The sequence below is a fragment of the Lepisma saccharinum genome, chromosome 2 (assembly GCF_977018435.1).
Source record: "Lepisma saccharinum chromosome 2, izLepSacc3.1, whole genome shotgun sequence".
NCBI lineage: Eukaryota > Metazoa > Arthropoda > Insecta > Zygentoma > Lepismatidae > Lepisma > Lepisma saccharinum.
The window spans coordinates 133,904,821-133,913,448 of record NC_139230.1 but is presented as its reverse complement, the minus strand read 5'-3'; positions in this window follow the sequence as shown (position 1 = coordinate 133,913,448).

Genomic DNA, 8,628 nt, shown 5'->3' with positions numbered 1-8,628 from the left:
TGTTCTCTATATCCCTGCTTGACAACCAAAATATTGAATCAGTATAAACCCTAAGGCAAAAATTCCACTCAGGCATTGAACAGTGACATCAGCAGTAAGTGGTCCCAAAACTTTGTTCATTAAGGGCATGCAGGACAGTCTCTGCCCGGGTTTTCCCTCCGAGTCAGTGTTGCCAACTTAGCTCTCTTCGAGCCAGATCTGGCTCTTTTGTGCACTCGTTTGGCTGTGAACTGGAAAAACCGGACGTCTGGTAACCCTACACTAACAGAGCATAATGCTAAAAGTAGGCTACAATGAGAAAAAATGTAAATGTGTTACAAAAAGATGAGCTCAATAGAGAAATTCTGATTTCATATTCAGAATCAGCATACCAAAAAAACAAAGAATCAGTGAAAATTATTCATTTAACAAAATTAATTGTTGACCAGTGTTATTTTCCTTATATCTCATCATAATGGGTTGCTTGCCTATGCAGGGTAAATGTTATTTATGTCTGCTTAGAAGCTCTATACCCACGTAAGTTGTGTGCCTTAATAATTACCACAATTTCAGTTTTGTGCATGAAACTTACAGCAGCATTGTGTACTTGCACTATAATTTGACAATAAAATTATCAAAATATGGTGCATGATTTAGGAGCAGCATGAGTTAGGGTGGATGGGCAGAGAGAAATAAGTTATCCAGTTAGTGGCCATGATAACTGCTGTAAATTTAGAATCATTTAGGTAAAATTATTTCTGCAACTAGAAAACAAACGTTGTATTTATGATAACTGCCATAAATGTAAAGCTTTTCAGTTGGAAATATTTACAGTTGCAAGATAATTTGAAGGATTGGTCTCATTGTATTTGAGAAAAATTGGTCAACATGTTTAAAGATAGTGGATGACAGACTGATTTAACAGGTCTCATGAGAGCTTTAAATTATGCTCATATTTGACTATGTTATATTTTCTTGGATTATAAAATATACGTCTGAGCAATGTTAAGGCATCACTTGAGCATTAAGTTTTTAATAAAAACTCCGCAATATAGTGTGTGTGTTTTAGAAAGGGTGGTGCTGGGGGTACTGCCTCTCCCAACTTGGGAGTTTCCTGCACCTTTTGTCTATCTGCCCTCCCAAAGGCAGAAGGCACAAATGCTGCAATACCAGCACAGTTTTTTAGAACTTCGATCTCACTACCTCAATTTCTTTTATACAGACAGGTCCCAGTCAGTTGAATCAGTTGGTTGCACCTTTATCCTCGATTGTCAAAGTTACATCCTAGCTGTTCCATCTCTATGTCAAAAATGTATACCATCCTCAAGGCACTGGACTTTGCTGATGTCAATGGTCTGAAGAAGTTCCTTGTCTGCACTGATTTGTCCAGCGTGCTTCAAACATTGGTATCGCTGAATTTCTCGTCATTCTGTAATGCAGCTTATCTTTCGACCGCTCGTCCTTATCTGCAAGTGCTGATGTCCACTTCTGCTGGGCTCTTATGGACAATGCTCTTCTTATGGGAAAATAAAGCATGCTATTGCCAAATATGTCGATTTTGAAATTTACATGAAGTAAAAAAATAAAAATACAGTAACGTAGAAAATTTTATGTACAGCACAGTGGCGAGGACGAAAATTGTGAACTTTATTTCATATTATTTTAAAATAGTTAAAATGCAATTTTTCATTGAAAACAAATTTTGAACATCTTTTCTATTCAAAACGTTAAATCATGCCGTAAAATCGGAGGAATTATTACGAAAAAATCAACACTACTATACAGTTGTCACTGGTGATGGTGGTGCTGAAAATTTGGCAATATTTTTAAAAATATGTCTTTAAAAAAATAAATTGTCGAATAAAATGTGCGGATTTTTTTTTGGCGCAGTGGAAAATGTCGTCTCTGGCCAAATTTTGTTTTATAAATCTACATAAAAACTCACAGCGACAAAGTTGTAAAGATAATAATGAAATAATTTTTTATCTTCACTCGAAGGTCCCCAGAGGCATTACTTCCTGTAAATGCAGTTTGTTTTCAAGCCGATCAGTGTGCGAAGTAAGGAGACGTGCTGGCGTGAGTCTTAGTCATACTCAGGTGTTATGAGTTCGTACGTGGCCAACAGTTCAGTGACGTTTTAACACTCTTGGTGGTCTGGTGAAGTGTTGTGTGTCGGCATTTCGGTGATTTTTACAAGTGGTTCAAGAAGTGATTAATATCGTCCTAATCTGTAAGTCTTCAGTCATCACAATGGATCGCAGGAAAAAGAGCGAGAGAATTAAAAGTGGGAGAGAAAAACTATTTTAAGAATATTCAAATATTTAAAGGAAAAGAACCCTGGACGTAGTCAATCGTTCACTGTTAGTGAGCTTTGTTAGCTGGCTGGTGTCAGTAATTGTACAATCTCTAGATTAACTCTTTCGCTGCGGTCGTCGCATTTATGCACAGCACGCCAGGTGCCTTGCTCTGCGGAAGTCGCATTATTGCGAGTTCATACTTCCACTCACTGCAGGTGTCGCATTTCCACAGTACGTCACTTTTAGTAGCCTTCAGACATCTGTAGATACTATTTGGAACTATTTGAACTTGTAGTTTTGTTTATATCCTGTAACGCCGTTCCTCGATGTCCCTAAAAATGGAAGCATGGAACGAAGAGACCAATACGCGCAGAGGTATAAATTTAGCGTGGACAATATAAAATCGAGGAACCGCAATTACAATTTTTACTTGTTACGGGGTTCGCCGATATATATATATACGGAATAATTCCCACAATAACAACAGTTTGAAAAAATACTTGACGCATAACCGCACCCTTCTTTACCCTTCCAAAATTCGGTAAGTTATACAACAAACCTTTATATCAGTTCCGTCGCCAATTGTGACTCACCCCAATGAAAAAAGGTATCACATTCAACTATGCACATTTATTTAACAATTTAGTTGTAGCAACATTCATCAATATTTCATTCTAATTTTAATAAGCTTTCACAATAAAATTCCAGTTTAAGTTCAAAACTGACAATTCTCATTTTTTTTTGGTATTTTTAGCCAGAATAATTACAATCAAAAATAACAATCCAATTAAAAATAAGCCCTTTTACCTACGGCAATATTGCAGATAAAATTTGCTTCATTCAAAAGTTTTAGCATTTCAACATTCAACACACAAGTTTTACTAATTTATAAAATACATAAAATTGTAATTATTTAAAATTTAAATTTCTGCCTGTTTTTTTAGAGAATTAGATGCTCATGAAATTCTAGATACACCGTAGGTTATTATTCGTCTCGTTTTTTTGTTGTTGCAAGTAAAAGGACTTTCATTACGATGTCTTGAGATTTGAATTATTATTCACAGAATTTGCAATCTTAGGTCAAACGTGTATCGGTTGCACTTTGGGTTACTGTTACGACGCTGTTCTTCACTATTACTTAGTACACGCACAAGTACATATCTATTTCTCACTTCTGACATTTATTTTATACACATGATGCATTCAAAATCCCCATCTGTTATCACGTCTTTTAGTAAAGCAAAAATCACTTCCGCAAATCATCGATATATTAAGGTTCACAATTTTTAACAGCGATAAATGGGCACGACTCTCAAAAGAATCCGCGTGAATAGTAAAGTATGTGCCATTCAGAAAATATCCCCTTTTTGCAGTAAATAGGCAAGTATGAATTTGAGTTTTGTTACATAAGTTCAATTCACTATAAACACACGCATTCTTACATACCTTCGAAAGTTCTAGTTGCAAATTAGCCAGACTGTTCGTAATATCCAAGTCGTTTTGATGTATTGATGCGGTCAAATTTAAGCGTTGTGGTTACGTAATAGATTTTCGCCGTTACTTCCTGGTTGACACGTGCTCATGCGGAAACTGCAGCAAGTGTATCGGATCTAGTTGTTTCAAGGTTCAATGCCAAAGTTCAATCTCCAGTTCATACTGACATCAAAAACTTCTTACATAATTATTTCGAAATTAATACTGGTCATGCAAATATATATATATATAAAAATGGTACCACGAAATTAAAAACAACTGGGCGTGACAATTACCACAAAAAATGTCTATCGCAAGATTTTTTCTATAAAATGAAGGTTGGTTCACGAAAATATATCCAATGCACAATTCCTTACTAATGTTTTCGTGACGTGACTCGTTGTTGCAAGAAACAAATTAAGTTCAAAATAGCAACACGTAACCTTTGAAATGCATGCCGAAAAGTTCACAAAGCCTCAACTTACGATATAAGGTTGCATACGATTCAATATATAAAGACTTGCCCCAGTTGAGAATAAAATACAAAAACGACGTTGAACCTTGAGTGGAATGTGACGAACTGTGTTTTTAATACTTGCGTTGCTAGCGAAGAAAAGAAAAAGGTGAAAAGTGACTGGGGAGACCTCTATCGGTATAAATTGGTAATGAGGAAAATAACCTCAAGGGGATTTTTATGGATGCGAAATTTCCCGGGTGGGAAATTTTCACTCAATGTAATGGGATGACGTAAAGCGGGACTTACGAATGACAGATTCACGTCATCACCGTTACAATCCGTATGATGTCGCTAATTACGCCTCCGTTTAGAATACGAGCGTTGAGTGCTCTGACATGTCAGTTTCAAATGCATGTTCGAATGTAAACAACATGGCTTCGTCAAGTCTTCAACACTTGTCTGATAATGATGTTACTCAACTGTTGAATCAGAAGGTGAATTAAATTGTGACGATAATAGCGACAGTTTTTATGAGACTTCAATTGGTGACAGTGATTGTGTAGTGTCTGATGAAGAATTTGTACCGCCGTCCATAACATTATGGAGCAGAGTGCAAAGCAGCATTGATCTAGGTGCCGGAAGTTCGACACAGACAAGTGCTAAGTTACTTGGTGACAGTACAGTATTTAGCACACCATTTTCTTGTTTTATCAAATATTTCCCCCGCTCAGTATTTGAACACACAGCAGAACAAACTGAAGTTTTCACCACCCAGTATCTTGATACTACTTACGAATTTCCACGCCGCTCCACCACTCTGTGTCATCCCGTTTTTTGAGAAATACCATACCATCAGGGACTACAGAATGGTTTTCCAGTGCAAGAATGAATTTTGTAAGTTCTCTCTCATATATAACGCAATGTAATTGTGAAAACTATTTGTTTATAAAAAAATATTTTTTCAAATTTAATTATGCAGCCAAGGGATATTGTGTGCCAGAGAATTCCGCAGCGAAAGAGTTAAGAAATGAAAGTAAGAAAGCCTCAATCGTTACACCTCGGAAAAATATAGTAACTGGACTAAAATACAAATTCAGCAGGGAAGTGAAATATAATGATTTTATTCGCAGTGCCATAAGATGCAAATTTCATGCATTTCTGTTTAGAAATGTTCCCACAACAATTCAGTCTGTGATGAAGGAAGTTAACGAAGATAAAGATTTGCCAAATTTTACATATTCAACTTTCTACCGTTTGCTGCAAGAAATATGGTTTGAATTCGAAAAGCGAGGAAATAAGGCTTTATTGATTGAAATAAATTATATTATACGTTGGAGACATTCATATTTACGAAAAATGAGACAATTTAGGAATGTGGGACGGAACATTGTTTACTTAGATGAAAGTTGGGTAAATGTAGGGCATACTGTGTCTAAAGTTTGGAAGGACAAAACAATAGCAACACCCAAGGATGCTTTTCTGGCTGGGTTGTCTACAGGTCTGAAGGGCCCTACCGCTCGGGGCCACGGTTTGTTTTGTTGCATGCCGGTGGTAAGATGGGGTTTGTACAGGGAGAGAAACAAGTATTTTTAGCAAAAAAAAATTCTGCCGACTACCATGACGAAATGGACAGTGTTAGGTTTGAACTGTAGTTCAAAGATCAACTATTACTTAACATTGAACCAGGAACAGTAATTGTTATGGACAATTATCACTGTAGGAAAAAAGAAAGTATTCCCACCTCAAAAAAACGTAAGGAAGATATTAAGGCATGGCTAATGTCAAAAAATGTACCCTATTCTGACGATTCTCTTATTACTCAGTATTGTAAATTCTGTGGGAGAGATTCAATATTACTATTCAAAAATTCAAAATTCAAAATTCTTTATTTACGTGGGCGAGGTTCAGCCTGAGGCTGTTCTGCCACCTAACCCGTGTCATCGATTACATTTAAATTTACATTTCTTATGTTATTACAGTATTAATACAGTGTACAATAAACTGTATAATTTAGTTACAAAATCTATTGATAAAATAATAGTAATAATTGTATGAATAAAATGATACAAAAAATTGTGAAAGATAACTACATAAAAATAAAATAAAATGAATGAAAAATAAGTAAAAATAATAACATGTAGACAAAATACATAACATAAACATACAAGTTACATCATAGTATTTGAACACAATCTCTGCTCTGCCAAAAGAAAATTCTTTACTTCGTTTCGGAAAGATTCTATTTTAGATATGCTCGACATGGTCTTAGGTAGGGCACTCGATTGCAGAAGAACATGGGGCAGTTGTTTGTAGGTTGCCTCCATACCATTGTGAAATTAATCCAATTGAAATGGTATGGAGTCAGATATAAGGACATGTTGGAAGACATAACATTAGTTTTAAGGTGAAGGAAATGGAACGTTTGATAGACAATGCATTTGAGTCAGTCACCCAGGAGCAATGGTGTAATTACTGTAGGCACATCGAAGGGGTTGAAAATAACATGTGGAAAGCAGATCAACTGCAGGATGACATTGAACCTCTAATCATTAGGTTAAAGAGCAGTTCGTCCAACAGTGACGAGCCAAGTTCTGATGACGGCAGCAGTGAACAGTCCGAAGACTCACCAATGGATGGTGTTGAACCACTGTTCAATTAAGGTAACACTTATTATATAACATTTGCGTTAAAAACCGTATTACTGTATTAACACATTAGATAAATGAATGTTACTTTATGAAATAGATGAATTATGCTTGCATTTCATAAGTCTCCCCATACTTTGTTAACTCCGGTTAATAACAACAACAACAATAATAATGGAAAACTAACTACTATAACAAATGTAGCAACAACTGACTATATACAATACATACAACATGTTTATTGTGAAAGTAAGCAAGCGCGGTAATCCCGGCCGGCGATATGAGCTAGCGCACCTTAAATGGCAACACCGCGCAGTTTCTCCATAAGAGCCATTGTGCCTTCACGATGTGAAAACGACAATAGTCACATGGGCATAAAAGGGAACGAAGCAGCTGATGCTGCCACCAAGTCTACTGATGCAGATGGCGTCATTCTCGTCCACCTTCTGCCAGCTAGCGACCTGTATTCCTCGTCCTGTCCCTCTCGTCGTGAAGAAGTTCTTCTAACTCGACTGTGTATTGGACACAGCCATCTGATACATAGTCACTTAATGCAAGGGCTGAACCCTCCGATGTATTGTGTTTGTAACATTGTTTTAAGTATTCATGCCAATTTTGATTTTCCTCAGACAGACGTTTAATCTTCTCAGCTGTTTGTCATCCCTGTTGGGAGATGGCAGTGTTTTATCAAATGTTTTTAAGCCCTGCAACAGGTTAAGTTTGCAGCAGCTCCATTGGCGAGCTGTTCATATCACAGACAATGAGAAAATATGCAGTATTGCCAACCGCTTAACAGATCAAAACCCGTATATGTATGTCAAGCGGAATGTATTCTTGCTTATTTTTGTTTCCTGAACCATACATTTTTTAAAGGACTTTCTGTGCATAAATTATGTAATAATTGTGTCACTGCTAACTATAAATCGCAAAATAACTTTGAAACATGAGGACGTGTGTGTATGTGTCGAGCATGTAAGAAACTAAAAAAAATGTAAAAGTAAATCACAGGCCCCTCTTGAATGTAATGGTGAGTTACTGGTTTTGGTTTAGAAATAAATACATTTGTGAAAAACTTGGTTGCTTCATTCGAAAAACACCCATTACTATAAGCCACACGCACTTCAAGTTTACACAAAAAAAAGAATGATTTGTTATTGTTGATATATAAAATGGAGTGCATTGTTTGCTACTATTACTCTGCTTGGTTTCAATTTCAACACTTTGTTGAAACAGGATTCAAATATTGGTAATAATCCACCCTTCCCTTTCTTTGCACACGGAACAGTAAACATGCATCTTCAACAAAGCCTTCATTACAAACATTACAATAAGCTTCCCCCTCAGCCTTTCCAGTCGCTCAACCCAGTGCGCAGCCCTTCAATGAAAAACTGGTGATGGTTTTGCAGGGTGCTATCCTCCCATTCTTTGTTCAATGTACGCCGCATTGACAAATAATAAACATGTTTCTTCTCATGGCAATATCTTTTAATACTGCGGAGATTCTTTGCTCCTCCTGCACTCAAACCAACCCAACCCCAAATCATTCAACAACCGAGACGTAGTTCATACGCACATTGATGGAAAATCACTATCTTGGCTGCCCTTGAAAGTTCATTGTGGTGGAGTATAAACCTCATGCACTTTCTTCCAAATCAGTCATGTAGAGAAATCATTAAAGACCACCATTCTTGAATGGCAAGAGGCCTCCTCTTGCCTGATGTTTTCAGCTTACATGTTAAAAAAAAATAATCATTGCATAAATGGAATGTTCGCTGAC